The following is a 17,287-nucleotide window of genomic DNA, read 5'->3' on the forward strand; positions in this document are numbered from 1 at the left end:
TCATATGCCTCTCAATGTCCACAAAGTTGAAGTGTTTTTCTGCTTAAGCGGATGTTTGGTTCTTTTGTAGCTTTTTGACAGAGGTGTATTTCTTCATCAGGGTTTCCCATATCTAGTCCATGGAAGTAGGTGGCTTGTTGACTGGGTTTTTGTTGTTCCCTGGAATAACCGTTATTCCTTGTAGGTTATTACTTGTCACTATATGGTAGTGACTTAGGGTAGCAGGTTGTCAATCATAGGAATAAAGGACGCATAAGAGAGTAAGTTATGCTTACCGATAGGGTTAACGTTGGCGTTAACCGAGCTTTCTTCCATATACATGTTAGTTGGCAGAGTGATATGGTTGAAAGGAAATATGAGTTTACTTTCAATGAAAACCACCAATTGTTAGAACCAAATTCACGCACCGCTATGTGTGGAGGAAGTGCTCGAACTTGACTAACTCTCTGATGGTCAAGTTAGTGAATAGTTTTAGACTTATGTAGTGGGCAAAAGAATTCAAGTGTTTAGATTGTGTTTCTAGAGATGAATCCTAGATGTGTATTTATATCGTGGGAGAGAGACTTTTTTTATGATAGAATCTTTATTCTAAGCCGAGAGAATTCTAGAGGATATATGGAGGTAGATTTTACATCATCTTAAGAGCTATGATTACTTGCAGTGTACATTAATTCCTAAATTTAAGAACTCCAAGACTTAAGGATCTGATTGTGTCCATATCTGAATCAAATCGTGTTTTGCAGGGCAAGCATAGTCATATGGTGGAGTCGCCAAAACTCCAACTATTACCCCAGAATATGGTGATGATGACACCACTACATGACTTCTGAGGTAACTGTATTTGGATCAGCCTTACTCCGACCCTAGAAAATCATGGTCCCGCAACCTTAATTGATCAAATCTCTCAATTATGGTTTAATTCCTTAAACTACTGATTATGATTTAACTATAATGACTAAATCCAATCAATCAATATAAACTAAATCTAATCAAATACAAATGGGACAAATTAACTCTAATTTGACCAAATTATATCAATTAGGGTTTAATTTCCTAAACTAAAAATTCTGGTTTAATTAAGACCTAAATTAAATAATTAGCTCAAATTAAATCAAATGTGAAAATTTATCCTAGAAATTATGGGATTCAGATTGGGGATTCTAAACTAAGATTCAATTGCTCACTTATAAATACTAGGCTCATTTTCAAGAAAGCGGACAACAGAGAAACAAAGCAAGTCTAAACCTTTAGAGAAACTAGAAAGCTTTCTGGCCAAAGCAAACACCTAAACATTTGTGTTTTTCATCAAGCTCGTGGATAATCAACAAGCATAACAAATACACGTGTCCGTTAATTCACACTAAAGTCAAAATCATGCACTACATGAAACTCCTCATGGTCCCATTCCATTCAAGAGCAAGCCTCGATGGTTATGAAACCATATTTTCCATGTCTTCGGAACAGTAAATATATGAGTCAACTCTGCGGATAGGACCTGAAGTAAGTAAGGCATCCTATTCCTCTTATCGCAAGATACTAAAACTTGGTGGTTTCTAGCCAAACCCTACACGATCACTTAGCAATTGGAGCCCTAACGAGTTCATACAATCTATCTCACCCTGGGTACTCTAGATGGAGTAGACATTGTAGGCACCCACGTCATGTCCAACCGCCTCCACTCAAATAACAATCCTTCAGTCCCATACTGATCACATTCACTCTGCTATACGTAACGTTTGGGCAAAGTGATTGGCATGGGTGATGTGATTGCCTATATCGTGTAGAAGACATACAATGCTGACCTATGCTGTGCAATAATCAGATTGTTCTGACTCATGCAACAGGGACATCTGAGTGAACAGGGTTTTACCTCTAACTCCAACCACTATAACGACTCGAGAGTTAGCAGAGCACCAAAGATGACTCCATAAATGCCTATAAATAGGCATCTTGACACCTCACAACTGGTTAGACATTCTGAGCTCTCTCTCTATACACTTAACAATCTTTATACCCGTTTCTCTCATTTCCTGACTTAATCGTTGGAGTGCAAATGCTAAAAACTACCATCCCCGGCGCTTGGTTTCACGATCTTTCTTAGTTTTTGTTCTTGCAGGTTCGATCATCCATTGTTGCGCAGAATTGTGTTCAACAACGACCCTTAAAGAAATCACATCTGATTTAGGATCAAGTGTTCACAACTCTTGAATCGAATTCTACTTAGAAGATCGAATCACAAGAATATTCTTGTAAAAGAATAGGTACACATAAACTGTAACCCTAAACACTCATTAAAGTCGTGCCTTGTGTAACTATTCTTTTACAAAAATATTTGTCTCATTTGATCTCCTAAGGTATCTATATTCTTTTAGGGATAAATCAAAATAGGCACATGTCACCCTACATCCATCTTGTTAGCTATGCATTTGGAATTCTTACCAGGGGCTTACAATTTGGTTTAGAAATATGAAAGATCAGATTTTTGATAAACATGCAAGTAGGACTAGTTGGACTTTTCTAGCTCCGAATCAAACAAGCAATTCAAAAGTCATATCAGTACGCATTTAGGAAAGGTCATTCTAGAATGATTTGCTCACAGTCTGTTGGTAACTATCTATCCTTGAAGGGAACGTATTTTCAGAAGTATAGTTAAGGTTAGTTGTGGGACCATAATATTTTGGCCCATGATACATGGCACTTAGGTAGGTTAGAACGACCGGAAGACCATTAGAGTGATTTCGGAGCTACATAGGTATTTTGGATCGGACTACCACAGTTCATGGTAGCCTGGCACGATTCCAGTAGCTTTAAACTTATCAAAGAGTATTACTTGTCTCCACGGTAAGAAAACTCTAATTTATGTCAAATTAGAATATCTTGAAGATTAGGCAAAGTAATCATAATCCTAAAAGGATTGAATATTTTATCCTAGATTCTCACATAAATAATGTCCCAATTTAATAGGGATTGCTCTCTCAAAGAGCTATGTAAATACCCTAGTGTGGGCCTCTCTAGCTTTTTATTTTTTATAAGGGATATACATCTCTAATCATCTGAAATAATCAATACACATTCTCCCAACAAGGAACTTGACATATTCTGAACACATCGTTAAATGAATGGCACCCTAAATCTCTAATTTGGGGACACCTAGCTCTGTAATTCTCCTACTCTATCCATCTGCCGTCAGGGATAACCAATTCCATATCTAAGGGGAAGAAGAAGAAATGATGCTATAGAAGGAAGGCACCTCTTTGCCGAGAGAAGAGTCGAGAGAGCGTAAAGAGAGAGAAAATGTATAAAGAAAAAGGGAAGGGGAAAAAATAACAAGTGCTACTGCCTTCCTTTTTTTATTTTTTATTTTTTTTTTCTAATTCTATTTATACTACACGAATAAATCCTAGTATAGATGATGAATCCAATAAAATAAAATAGCACACAAGTTACACACAAAAAATAAAATAAAAAATTCGACAAAAAAATAAAAATAAAAACATTAGTTAAAAACAACTAATCATATTATTTAACAATAAAATTATATTAGAGTCTTCACAAATCCATATATGATCTGAATATGATGTATTCAATAGGATATTAATCGAGACATCCAAGCCGATTATCCAAATAGATCTGAATCTAATCTATAAGTATAACGGGCAAAGTTATTGCTTATTATCTCTGTCAAAAAGTTGTGTCCTTGTATGTTATTAAGTTTTCTGTGTCCTTGTCTGTCACATTAACATTGATAATACTCAAAAGCTCACACCCATTTTGGGCCTCCAAGAAAGTCCTCATTCTTAGTTCTTGTATTTCATTGGCTAGAGAATGACAGCGCTTTCATTTATTGTGCCCGAATTTTCTAAACCCAAAAAATAAAAGACCAGTAAGAATTAAGGCTAACTGTCGATTTATTCTCTGAATTTTCGCTTAATTTTTAATTTTCCTTCTAAATTTTTTTAATTGAAAAATTGAGGACTTAAACTAATTTTTTCGGCCAATTTCCCCTACCGTTAGTTTTTCATAGATTCCATCTAAATTAACGTTAACTCTTATCACGTGCACACCACATAACTCTCATTTGAGGACAAAAATGTCACTTCACTAGATCTTCATATACAAAAGCTATAGAATCACACATATTTGCATAGGTTGACATTCTAGAAATCTAGGGTTTTCAATTATTTTAAAGAACAAAGCGACCGAACTATCCTCACATATTGTGCACATGCTTCCATTTAACAGAAATTTGAATGGAATGAATAAAAAACTAACATCAAGAGGAAATTGGCCAAAAAAATTAGTTAAGTCCTTAATTTTCCAATTGAAAATTTTAGGGGAAAATAAAAAGTTAAGGGAAAGTTAAGAAGGAAAATCGATAGTTTATTTATTCTGAGAATTAAATAGGATAAGATTCAAAGTTTTGGATGGATGGAACACACTTCACATCAAGGTTTGGGGAAAAACTTGAGTCCTGTCTTTGGTGGCATGCCTTTCCCCTTGATTGCTAACCAAAGGATAAAAATCATTCTTTGAAATTATTTTTCATACTTGGGCTGTGTTGTAAATGACCTTGAACTAATTGGACGTGAGAGTTTTCTTCTTCTTCTTCTTCCGCCTATTGGCAATCCTTCGGCTCTTTAACACATGCATCGTTGAAATTGAACTCAAGAGTCAAGACACCATTTATGAAGGAAATCCTGAAAGAACATATTACACATCTTGTGACTCTCTCTCCCTGTGCTTTTTGATAGGAACCTTTTTTGTTTGCATAACCCATCCTTTTTTACCTTACTAATGTTGCCATTTTTTTTTTGATACGCTAAAGGAGTAAGAGAATAAATTGGTAGTGAACTCGTCATTTTTAAAATTCGAACTTTGCTAATGTCGGCTAAATTACCAAATATGTTTTGTAATGCATTTCTTATTAATGTAGCTTATATTGTTTGGTACCTGATATCCCTCATCCAAACACAACATAATTAACTGTTAAGTGCCCTAGTAAAGAAAAATTGAAATAACTATAGCCTAAGTGGTAAGAGTAAGACGAATGGTAAATCAAACTGGAAGCACAATTCAACTCTGCCGATCGAGCGCGCTGTAAACTGTTTCGTCGGCCTTTTTGTTTCCATTGGTAGAGGGCACTCGAAAAGCACTAAAATAATGAGCTTCTAGATTACAGCACGTCGCTTGTGGTGTCTTATATTGTGGAGAACGTTTTGATGGGTTTCTTTGAAAATGTTGGTAGAGAATCATTGACGTTTAAGGCACAACACCACCAGCACACTTTCATTGTCCACGGGGTCGGTAATGGATATATGTCTCCTCCTCCAGTCTATGCTTTATTGTTTTATTTACTTATACCAAGTTGAATAATTCATAATAGTCCCATTATTTCTTTTGGAAAAAAAAAAAAATACTCCTTTTTTTGTTGATCCCTCATATTTCATTAGGTCTTTTCTTCTTCCTACTAACATTTATCTTCTAGCAAACTCAGTAAAAATTCAATACTAGTCATTTTGATTTAAAAAAAGAAAAAAGAAGATACTGTATGTTGTATAAGCGACGATCATAAGAATATTTCACTAATCATTTTTAACCATGGTGTAAGATTATAATTCCAATTGAAAGATTTTACACTAGATGTGGTCATACCTTTTATTACGTTATTAATGACATGGTAATATTATGGCATCGTATACAAATGAGAAACGTTGTGTTTGAAAATTATATTGTTTTTTTTCCCCAAAAGGGGACCAGCTGGGCTTTGCCACGACAATCTATCCTTTCTTTTTTTTTGAGCCACAATCTATCATTTCAAGGGCTGGGAAGACACACATGTGCATTTCACCCACCTATGACCACCATCGTGTGATTCACCAGTACCAAGAATTGAAACCAACTCGTGTCATGTGAAATACGAGCCTGGAATTCATCATCAACCACTGTGCCACCCCGTAGTGGTTGAAAATCATATTCCTTTTTTCAAGATTAACTAGTTCAAAGTAAATATTGCCAAAATAAAAACAAAAGAATTGTTATTGACACTCCAAAATTCTTATTTTGCACTCCAAATTGTGGTAGCAAAAAATCCACTTTCTTCAGTCTTGACAAATTTGTACCGACAAAACGATCAACACCTGTGATAAAGACCAAAGCCTCACACACCCACGAGGTGCCGGGGGGGGTGGATGGGTGGAGGGGGGGTCGGCCAATGGATCTTTGATGCCTAAGTTAGTTTCTCTAAAAAGAGTGAGTGTTTAGGGTTTGTATGCATATTAAAAAGCTTACTAAAGTTTGGTGGAGAATTGGTATTTATAGGGAGGCGGCCGACCTAGGTGTAGGGTTTTTTCTAGACATGGCGACTTCCCATTGGACAAGGTTATGTCATCCGAAGGATGAATGAGCAAATAATGTTCCCAAGATATTAATGGAGAGATAATATCTTGGGATTAAGAATTCGAAAGACATAGAGTTTTATCTTGAAAGGGTGAACTATCGATTTAGTCCCTAAATTATCATTTGAATGAAAATTAGGTCCCTAAACTATTTTTTCTATAAAATCAGTCCCTAAATACATTTAAAATTGTTAATTTCATCCCTACCATTATATTCATAGCTATTCTATTGAATCTTTCGTCAACTTAAATCACAAGGCACATTTTAGTAGTTGATACTGTCATTTTTTCGCCTCTAAGTTCTTAATGTTGCATATTGGTTACAAATATAATTTCTAACTTACTCTCTAAAGCTATCATCTGTCCTCCAAAGTGTGTCACATGTAAGTCACAAGACTTAAATTGAGGAAAAATTAAATAAAATAGCTTCAAATATAATATTAGGCATGTAATTAGCAAATTTTAATTAGTTTAAAGACTAATTTTCTCGAAAAAATAGTTTATGGACTGAATTTTCACTCGGAGAATAATTCAGCGACTAAAACGGTAGTTCACCCTATATAGAAATGTTCTCTGGGTCACCTCCTCTGGTGAACAAGGAATGCATTATCACTCACCCTTGGATTTGATACAAGGGTTAGATATGCTTGCAATGTCTTAATGTTTTAATCTCATGATGATGGAGGTATCCTTGATTGATTATGATGAGGATTCCTTACTTGATTGAGTTGATCTTCAATTTGGAATGTATTAAAAATAAGATTTAGTAATTAGTCCTATCTTTCATGTCTTTTGACTTTTACATGCGACAAGTAGTGGAGCTTTAGTCAGTCGTTGTGTGCCCTATCTATTTAATGACGTCAATCTTGTCTTCTTCGGGATAAAGTCCACATGTCGCCTCTTGGATATGTGGGATTATTTTATGCTCCACACAAACTTTCTATATTTAGAAAAAAATTACACCTTTGAGGAGTGCAAAAAAAGATTTTTAGAATGTTAATAAAAGTTCCCTGAAAACAATTAAGAAAAATAAATAATTTTTTACAATTGTGAATGAAATTTCGATGATAATCTCTCCCCCCCCCCCTCCCACCTCCTCAAGAGTAAAAAACTTGATATTTTTTAGGGTTTACACGTGACACACAAACTTGATAGTTTAAAGTTGCATGGAAAATGTCAGTTAGTACTATAGTCTAGTGATATTCTTTTTCATTTGTAAGTGAGAGGTTTTAGGTTCGATTCTCGCTAAAGGAAAATTTGAACCACATTATTGCTAACTCATTGTGATACTAAGTCCCCCCTCCTTCCTTTTAGTGTGGATAATATCGTTTGTTAAAAAAAAAAAAAAAGTTGCATGGAAAATGCATGAATCGTTGGGGCAATATAGTGTGACTAATTATGGGAATAACATAATTAAATGAGTGAATGGAACAAGAAAAGCACACTTTCTGTCTTACCAGAAAACGGACCAAGGGGTAAGTTGAAAAGGGCGTTTCACCGGCCAAATTTAGCCGCATGGCCCAAAACAAATGCTTCTTCGTCTTCCCATCTGGTTCTTCTGGCCCCAATCTATATAACCCCAGATCTCCCTCTCTCTTCTCCCATAGTCAGTCTCTCTCTCTCTCTCTCTCTCTCTCTCTCTCTCTCTCTCTGTAAAGAGAAAGAAGCTACAGGGAAGAAGCAAGAAGAAAATAAGGGAAGAAAAAAGAAGGAATAAGTGGCGGGGTCCAGCTTTGGGCAAGCAAAGTCATCAGTAATGGCGCAGGACATAGAAGACAAGAAGCACTACTTGTTTCTCCACCACCCAATGCCCAATATTTCAGGTGCATTGACCAAAATGCCCTTCAAAACTAAGGGTAGGTACCCTATATATGAAGTCGTTCCATTGAACCAATGGGGCATGACCAGAGGTCACTTTCAAACAAATCCCAAGGATGATTAAGTGGTAATCAATGAATGTAACTGATCTCTTATAGGTTTTGTGTAGAGAGAGTACCAACTCAACCAACACCATTCCTTGGTAGAAATTTTAGAGGCAGACAGGATGGAGCCAGGCAATTCTACTTATAGTTTTCTCATGTATTTTTATTTGGTAAATTCCAAAGTAATTCTCCATTATTATTGTTCAAGATTTATATAAACATATACCAACTACCCTTCAATTCTTTCTGTGTGTGATTCTTCTAACTTCTTTTAATCCAAGGGAGGTGAAGAAGGAATAAGATGTTTAAAGCCTAATGGGTTCGTTGGTCGGTCATCGTCTTCATGGGTGAAAAGTTCATGGGAAGTATAAACAATTTATAATTAAGGGATCTGATTTAGTTCTGTATCTAATCTGAGTTTTTAATTTTCACTTTATCTCGTAATGATGATCGATGAGGCTGCTGCTGATTCTTTGTTGCATTTTCTTTCAGATATTCCCTTGAATTTCATCTGTTTAAATATGTGTAATTCTACTGGATTTATGCAATGAACTCGAGGCTCCTATTGGCTACCTAACAAACTAAGTCACGATTTTCTTATCATCCAAGTCATTATTGTCCGTTGATTAATTGTAATTAGATGATTGCGTGATCTGTTTGTTAATTGTTAGATGACATTGTGTTCGTATTTAGTGCGTATTTATGATCTATCTGATTGCAAGGAGATCAATATTCCAGACTACAAAATTTCCAGAAAGTTTTCTTGAATCCCTCTACCTCCCTCCTCCAGCTATACTATATAGTTCCGACTTGAATGCAATATTGTTTAGAGAAAAGATTTTTAAGGGCACCAACTTATTTCAGCGTCTAGTACGTACGTATAGATCGTTCGTCATTGTTATTGTCAATATTTATGTAAGTTTAAGATGAATCAAATGTCAAGAAAATTATACATACTCGATGCTGTAGATTGGTACTAATGTACCAGTGAGTGAATCACAGTCCAAATGTATTGACGAACAAACATCTGGAATGTTAGGTACAAAATTACATTTAGACTCATGAGCCTTGGCACTGCAAATCTGCAACATGTCTGCGCAGGATAGGTTTAGCTTTTTGAAACTGAAGTTAACCGCACCGACACTTTTGGATTGGAATTTCTGTGGAATGGATATTGTGCAGGTGAAAAATACAGAATTCATGTTTCTTTTAATTACTGGCTTCTCACGTGCTTGATAATAGATTATATATTTTTCATGGGAGAATTTCATTTGATGATATACATATATACTTCAGCTTTTTATATACGTATAGGTTGCTTCCCAGCTCCTTCGTTTGTTCAGATATTTCTGCTGTATACATATCTGTTAGTCTTTATTTTAGGGTTCTTGAATCTTTCAAGTATTTTGAATTTTTAGAATGGAAATCGGCCTTCAATTATAGAGACTTTATTATTTATTTTGAGGTGTGTGTGTGTGTGTGTGTGTGTGTGTGTGTATAAAATATTCACATGCTTGTTCTATTATATCCGTGTGTTATAGGGCAGTGGGTGTATGTTTTCTTGTCTGGCGTCTTTCTGTCATGTTGTATACATAAGTCTGTCTATTCCAGGAAATCCAGGGTCAAGAAATGCGGCAATTTCCAATCATAATTTGCGTACGGTGATAGGAATGAACTATTGCATGTATGAGCATAACAGTCATCCTATCCTTTTGTGTTTTTTCTATTTCTCATGAATAATCAATCTACATAGGTCTGTATGAACATCAACAAGGATATAGCCATATTATTTGAACCATATTCCTAAACATTTTATGTGCAGCTGACATGTCATTGCCATGTAATTTAGAAGGATAATATTAAGGAGACGAAATTTTCGGACCAAATTTTGTAAATCAAATGATGTGGCTATTGATAATTGGATTATTACTTAAGTGTTGATTAACATGCTTATTTCGTATTAATGACATATCATTTGGTTTGCAAATTTGGTATAAAATTTTGATCTACCTTTCATTACTCTTTAATGAATGAATAATTCTATTTTATGTCAAATTTTATTCGTTTCATAATTAAAATTGTTTATTCCTAGAATAACTTGAAGCCTCTCAATACTTGAAACACAAATGTGTTTTTTTTTTTTTGAACAAACAATATTATCTACACTAAGGAGGAGAGGATGGACTTAGCCTCACAATGAACTAGCAATAATGTGATTTAAATTCACCTTTGGCAAGAATCAAATCTAAGACCTCTTACTTATAAGTGAAGAGGAATACCACTAGACCATAGATGGTTACACACAAATGTGTTTTTAGATTAAACAAATGAATGCATCAAATAATGGCTCTAGGGTTTCTAGGAGAGTCTCCCCCGTCTTGGGGCAGCGGCGTCCTTTATGGGGTAAATCGAATGATTTTCATCCTTGTTTAATTAGGATGAGTGATTAAGGAAGATTATTGGTGGTGGTGGCGTAGAGTTGGCCATGGTGTTAAGTTTAGATTAACTAGTGGAGATAGAGCTAATTGGGCTAGTTTGTCTTGATTATTGGGCTCGGGTTTCCGTTTGATTTGTTCAGCAATTGGGGCTGGGTAATTCGTACATTTTGTGTAGAAGGGAGGGTTTGTGATCCTTAGAAGATGATTCGTCTGTTGTCATGGTTTGGCATGCTTACCCTGAAACCAGTGTTGTTTGGGTTTAGGTGTTTGAGATCTAAATATTAAGGCTATTTAGGGTTTTATAGGTTAAGTTGTTTCCGGTGCGTGGGATTAACCAAGTTTAGTGGTGTGACACTTGGGTTGCCTGCCTTGATTAACATTTTATTTTGTTACAATTTTATTTTCGGTTTTTTATGTGATATTTTAATTTGCCTGCACATTTCTGTTTGGTGGTTAATTTCAATAATTATAAGAGATAGGTATATGTTCGTTTCTTGTGCTTATTTTTGTGTGTTGTACTTGAGTGTGCGGCGTTGGTTTTGGAGTAATGTCATCATTAGTTCTAGTTTGTTGAGTCCTAGAATCAATAGTTGGCACTTTTCCTTCATGATAATCCCATCTAGGGGTTTCAAGTGTTTTCAAGAAAGCTTGCATGCGGAGGCGCCTCCTTTTTTGACCGTTGGATACCTTCAAATCTCAGCTATTCAAGTTGGTGGTGCCGTCTGTTGGTTCACTCACTTCTGTCTTCTAGCCTTTTATCCTTTTGTCCTTCTATTTCTTTTCCAATGGCCAACTCTCAATTTGCAGCTTTCAGTTCAAACCTAACCAGGAAAACCAAAATCTGTTCTAACCAATATATTCCTCGTTGGGCTAACCCTTTTCCGGTTCCTCAACCCGGGGAGGATCGTGTAGTGGTGGATAAGGCATTTGGTACCTTCAGAAGGAGCAAGGGGTTACAAGGGTTAGTACCAATCTGTGTTCTACTCTTAATGTTGAGCACATGCAAGCTAGAGTTCTGATGGGAAATATGTTTGGGCAACCTTTGGAGGCAAGGTTAATCAAGTGGAAGCTAGGGCTACTCTGGAAAAATGATGTTAGCACACTTTCTACCTTGACCATTATGGTAGGAAGTGGTTAGCTTTAGAATTCACTGGAGTGTGTTCTAACAACTGCCCATGGTATGTCCGTGGACAAATTTTCTACTTGGAGAGGTGGACGCCTAACTTCAGTTATTTGGACACAATCGATAAGCTTGTTGTATGGGCGAGGCTGCCTGGGCTTCCTGTTAGGTATAAGGAGGAAAATATTATCAAGGTGATCGCTCAACCCTTGAGTGGTATCATTAAGGTTGATGAGATCCCGCTGGTTCTGAACGGTGTTTTTGTTAAGGGTATTGGTTGAAGTGGGTTTGCATTTTCCTCTGAAAAGGTCCTCATTATCCATAACGATGATGATCACCCGATTCTAGTAAGTTATAAAAAGCTTTTCGAGGTGTGTTTTTATTGTGGTAGAAGAAGGTTTGATGGACATGAATGTGCAGAAAGTGAAGTGGATAATAGTTGTTTTCTTACTGAGATGGTGTTTGAGATGAGCGTCTCATCTATCCTGGGGATACTAGGGAAGATGAAGATGTGAAGGGGGCCTTGCAAAATGATGTGATGTAGTCTTTTCCTTTTACGGTCCCGCATGATGATGAAGCGGTGGACAGTGAAGAGATTTGACAGAAATTTGGGTGGGATCATCATCAGGAAGATGGGTGGACTACGGCAGCCCCAAAGTGGAAGAAGAAAGTAGAGAAGCGTCAACTGAGTGAGGAGATGGGGGAGGGCAGGTCTCAGAGGGATTTGGGCAAAGAGGGGAAAGTTGCAAAGTACAAGTGGACACTTAGGGTTGACCTAGTGCAAGACTGGAGAAGGTCTCTGAGGCATGAGGATGCAATGAATGAGGTAAAGGTTAAGTGGATTTGTGTCTTACATGCTAAGTTTGCTATTCTAAAAATAAATTATACGTGTGTGATTTGTTTGTGGTGTGATAAGTATAGTTGCTAGAATAGGAAAATAATTAGGTTCAAAATTATTATTGTTGTTGGTGCTTATGTTTGCAATTGAACCTTTTTTTTAATTAATAGTGACACCATTGTTATGTGTTGGTATATATGCTGTGGTAATTTGCTTGTTCAAGACATTGTTTATGTGAGGTAAGTAGGATAGCTGATGATAAAGGTCCAACTGTTAGGGATGTTGTGGATGCTGTCGTGGCTGAAGAAAGAAATTTGCTGCCGCCACCACCACCTAGGCCTAGAGTTGGAGTGATGAGTCCGAGGAAGGGGATCCGTAAGGAGTTTGTGAATCAGGAGGGACCTAGTTATTTCAACGAGTGTATCGGTAGTGGAACTGCAGAGGGTGGGAAAGACCAGAGTTTTGTAGCAATTTTAATCCTGATGGTAGTGCGGTGGCCTGTGTTTGTTCCGGAATTCCTCTGCAGTTACTATTAATATAATGAATCATTGTTCTAGATTTATTCATTGCCAGGTTCAAGATTTGAGTATGATCATATCCATTTTCTTACGTTTGTTTATGCTTATCATTAGATGAAAAGCTTGGAGGTGTTAGGAATACCACCGTAGATATGACTAATTTTATCAACTTCATGAATGATTAGAATCTAATTTCTCTCCATGCTTCGGGAGTGCCATTTACTTGGTCTAATGGTCATGGAGACATTTATGTAGTATTTGAAAGGTTGGATATATAGAGCCTTAGTTAATCCTAGCTGGATAAATACTTTTTAAGGATGCAAAGCTTCCTGGTTACCCTATTTTTGGTTCAGATCATAGTCTCATTTTCCTTCCAAGTAATGAAGTTTTCAAGAATAAAAGATATGGATAATTTCAATTTGAAGCAGTGTGGCTTCATCACCCTGATTTTAAAACGTTTGTTAATGATTCTTGGAAGTGGTGACGATGGGATATTACCTAGAGATTAGTTTAGATCCTGTGCGGGAACTTTCAAGTACTTGGTAATTGGAATAAAATCACTTATGGAAATGTTAATGACAAAAAAGATCTTCTTTTGAAAATTACTGACATTCAGGAAAAGAATATGAATAATTCGAATGCATTATTTAGATTTGAAATTACACCTCAAAAATGAGTTGCAGCAAGTGCTAAAGCAAGAAGAGATTATGTGGCTCAGAAGGCGAAAGTGAATTGGCTTAAGTTTAGAGATCAAAACACAAGGTACTTCCAAACAAAAGCTACAGTAAGGAAAAAAGGGAATGAAATTTTCAAAATTAAAAAGGATCATGGTCTCCGGTGGTTTACTGGTGGAGGGTTGGAGCAAGTTTTTGTGCAAGATTTTAAAAGGCGTTTTTCCTATGCTGTTAAAAGTATAGGAGCACTGAATGCCTATGGCCCTATGGTTACAGTGTTGGTTTGTTTCATGAATGCTGGGATACTATCAAAGGGTCAGTGGGCTCTCTAGTTAGGGACTTTTTATTTTTTATTTTTTATTTACAATGGAATGAGTTTGAGATTAATTAACCATACTAATATTACTCTTATCTCTAAGGTAGATAATCTTGAGGTGGTAAGTAACTACAGACCTATAAGTTTATGTAGTGTGAGTTTCAAGATAATTACTAAAATCATTATTCATAGACTAAATCCTCTCTTGGATAAAATTATTTACAAGAACCAAGGAGCTTTTGCTTCTGGACAGATAATGTTTTGGTCGCACTTGAGATGTTCTCAGGTTTTAAAAGGAAGAAATGTAAGGATGGAGTAATGAGAATTAGATTGGATCTGGGAAGGAATATGATTTTCTGAATTGGAGTTATATCAGGTATGTTGATGGAATTTCTACCACCTGTAAAAGTAGGGATAAAAACACTTATATCATGTATGTTGATAGCAGCTCAAGTAAGGCCGTTTCCACGTGGATTGATTGAATAATTTGTATTTAAACTAATTCTTAATTAACTATTTAAAACAAAGTTTCAAAAAAGGTTGATTTTATGACTTAGAATATTAAAAACGAATTTTAAATTAAAACAATTAAAGAAACCAATTTGAAGGGGAACAATCTTAGAAAATAATGATAAAAGGACACTAGGGTTCCGCCATCACCTTAACAATTTTATGTAGTTTTACCAATCACTTATGAATTACACATGCAACTTTGAAGGTGAGGTTTTCCTGATGCATATTCTACTTGTGGCATTCAAGCTAGAATGTATATCAAACATGCAACCCATCTATGGCATTCAGATCAAATATAAACATGCATGACTCATTACGCTTTGTAAAAACCCTTTGAAAAACCATGCAACCCCTAAGACGTGACATTCGACCTAAGTGAAATTACAACTATCAATCACAAGAAGCAATACTCACTCCTCTGGTGGCGTTCCGACCGAATTGCATCCGATTACTTATTTAAACATTTTAATGGTAGCTAAGCATTAAGATATATAGACAGTTTAAACACAGTGATTAATAATTCAAAGTATGCATGCATAATATCATAAACAATTAAATAAAAACTACATATTCATGTTAAGGCTCAAGGCATCGCCCTAGCAAACGGAAATTAGTTACAAACAATCATAAAACAAAATATTATTAAGAACATGGATAGAAAACACGTCTGAAATTCTCAAAATAGTGCGTTATACCTTTACCCTAATGACTAAATAACTTTATTTATACTACTACAATATAAAATCCTACCTAGAAAAGGTCTTCTAAAAACTAGGAAACATAATAGAATAAGTAACTAGGAAATAAAAGGTTTCCTATTTAAACTGAAATTCGGATTTATCAGAAAAGCAGACGTTTGACCTACCAAATCAACTCCGATTTGGTTCCAAAAGGTCTCTTTTGAAAGCTTAAGTCGTCCCCAATAAATCCTTAGAAGGGATCTTCCTCAAAATATGCCATCTTGACCTTCAAAATACCCAAAATGTCCAAAAACGTCAATATGAGAAAGCTGCTCACTGGGCCTCTATTTTATCACCATGGTCAAATGGCTTGGTAGAAAAATTTGGAATTTTGACATAATCATCTTGAAAGACTTACGAACATCTTTCAATTGGAATCACTCCAAAATTCATCCGTTTGATCACGTTTTGCTCTAGAGGAAGTTGAATGTCCTACATTGAAAATATATAACAAAGTATCAAAATTCTACCAAAATAACCAATAAACTATAACAAAGAATAGGGTGGACTCATCTTATGTCCTTCTAAATTTTTAGTTATGGAGTGTATCACATCAACAGTCTTTTTCTACCCTCCTAAATGGAAACGCACATGGTTACTTCTATCCCAAGAGAGGAATTAGACAAGGTGACCCCTTTTCACCTTATATTTCATCATTTGCATGGAACCGCTTATCAGACAACTAAATTTACTTGCCAAGGACCGTAAATCTCATGTGGGGATTCTCTCTTCCCGGAGGGGGCTCAAAATTTCTAATTTGGTGTTTGTTGATGATTGTTTGCTATTTGTTAAGGCTACGACTAAGGGTGCTAAAGGCTATTCTCAAATGCTTAACTAACTTTGCCAAAGTTGCAGGACAACATGTAAATTTTCATAAATCTTCACTTTGTTTTTCGAATAATACTTCAACGCAAATAAGGAATGATACAGTTCGAATTCTTCAAATTCAACATAAAACCACAATTGGTAAATATTTAGGTATTCATACTATTGTCCTTGGGAAAGATCCTGTTAATGCAAATGAATTAATTAAAAAGGTTAAACAAAAGTTGACGGGTTGGAAGGCAAATACTCGAAGTTTTTTTTCACTATTACCGAAAGAGTACCGAAAGAGGTATGCAATCATGATGAGCTACCAAACTGGTAATGATTTGGGCCCTAAAGGATTACACACGGTCTGACTATACATTAAAGGGGGTCTAGTCAAACTAAGATTTTAAAGGATTTTAAAAGTGATAGATTTGATAGGATTTAAGAAGATTAAGGACTCTTACAAAATTCATATGAATTTTTAAAGAATTTGAATGGATTGTGGTGGATTGTGGTGGAAGGATTTGAAATCCTAGGAGGTGAGGTTGGATTCTTTTTAATCTTGGTTATATATACTTTTGGCTCTCAAATCCCACAAAATCCACAACTTATTGAAATCCTCCAAAATTTTAATTTTTTGAATACACTTGGATTTGGATGGATTTTAAAATCCTTTAATTTTTTGAATACACTTGGATTTGGATGGATTTTAAAATCCTTTAAAATCTTTTAATTGACTACACCTAGATTTTAAAGGATACTAAAATCCTTTAATTGACTACACCTAGATTTGAATGGATTTCAAAATCCTTTAAAATCTTTTAAAATCTTTTAATTGACTACACTAGGATTTTAAAGTATTTTAAAATCCTCTCAAATCCTAGTTTGACTACACCCCCATAAGACTCGATCATCGGCCTACTTATCGCTGAGGTTTATGCTTTCGCTTTTTTGTATTGTTTTCACAACCTACAAGTCATCACCCTCGAAAATGTACCGAATA

General features: G+C 35.6%; 1 long non-coding RNA gene across 1 annotated transcript; it reads left to right on the forward strand.

Moving 5' to 3' along the window:
• The first annotated feature begins 7,851 nt into the window (after positions 1 to 7,851).
• Positions 7,852 to 13,506, forward strand: LOC148698643 (uncharacterized). Its single transcript, XR_015955949.1, has 2 exons — positions 7,852 to 12,701; positions 12,991 to 13,506. It is a non-coding gene; the product is annotated as an uncharacterized LOC148698643 (long non-coding RNA).
• The last annotated feature ends 3,781 nt before the right edge of the window (positions 13,507 to 17,287 follow it).

This window comes from Pyrus communis, chromosome 2, assembly GCF_041283825.1.
Source record: "Pyrus communis isolate YQ-2024b chromosome 2, ASM4128382v1, whole genome shotgun sequence".
NCBI lineage: Eukaryota > Viridiplantae > Streptophyta > Magnoliopsida > Rosales > Rosaceae > Pyrus > Pyrus communis.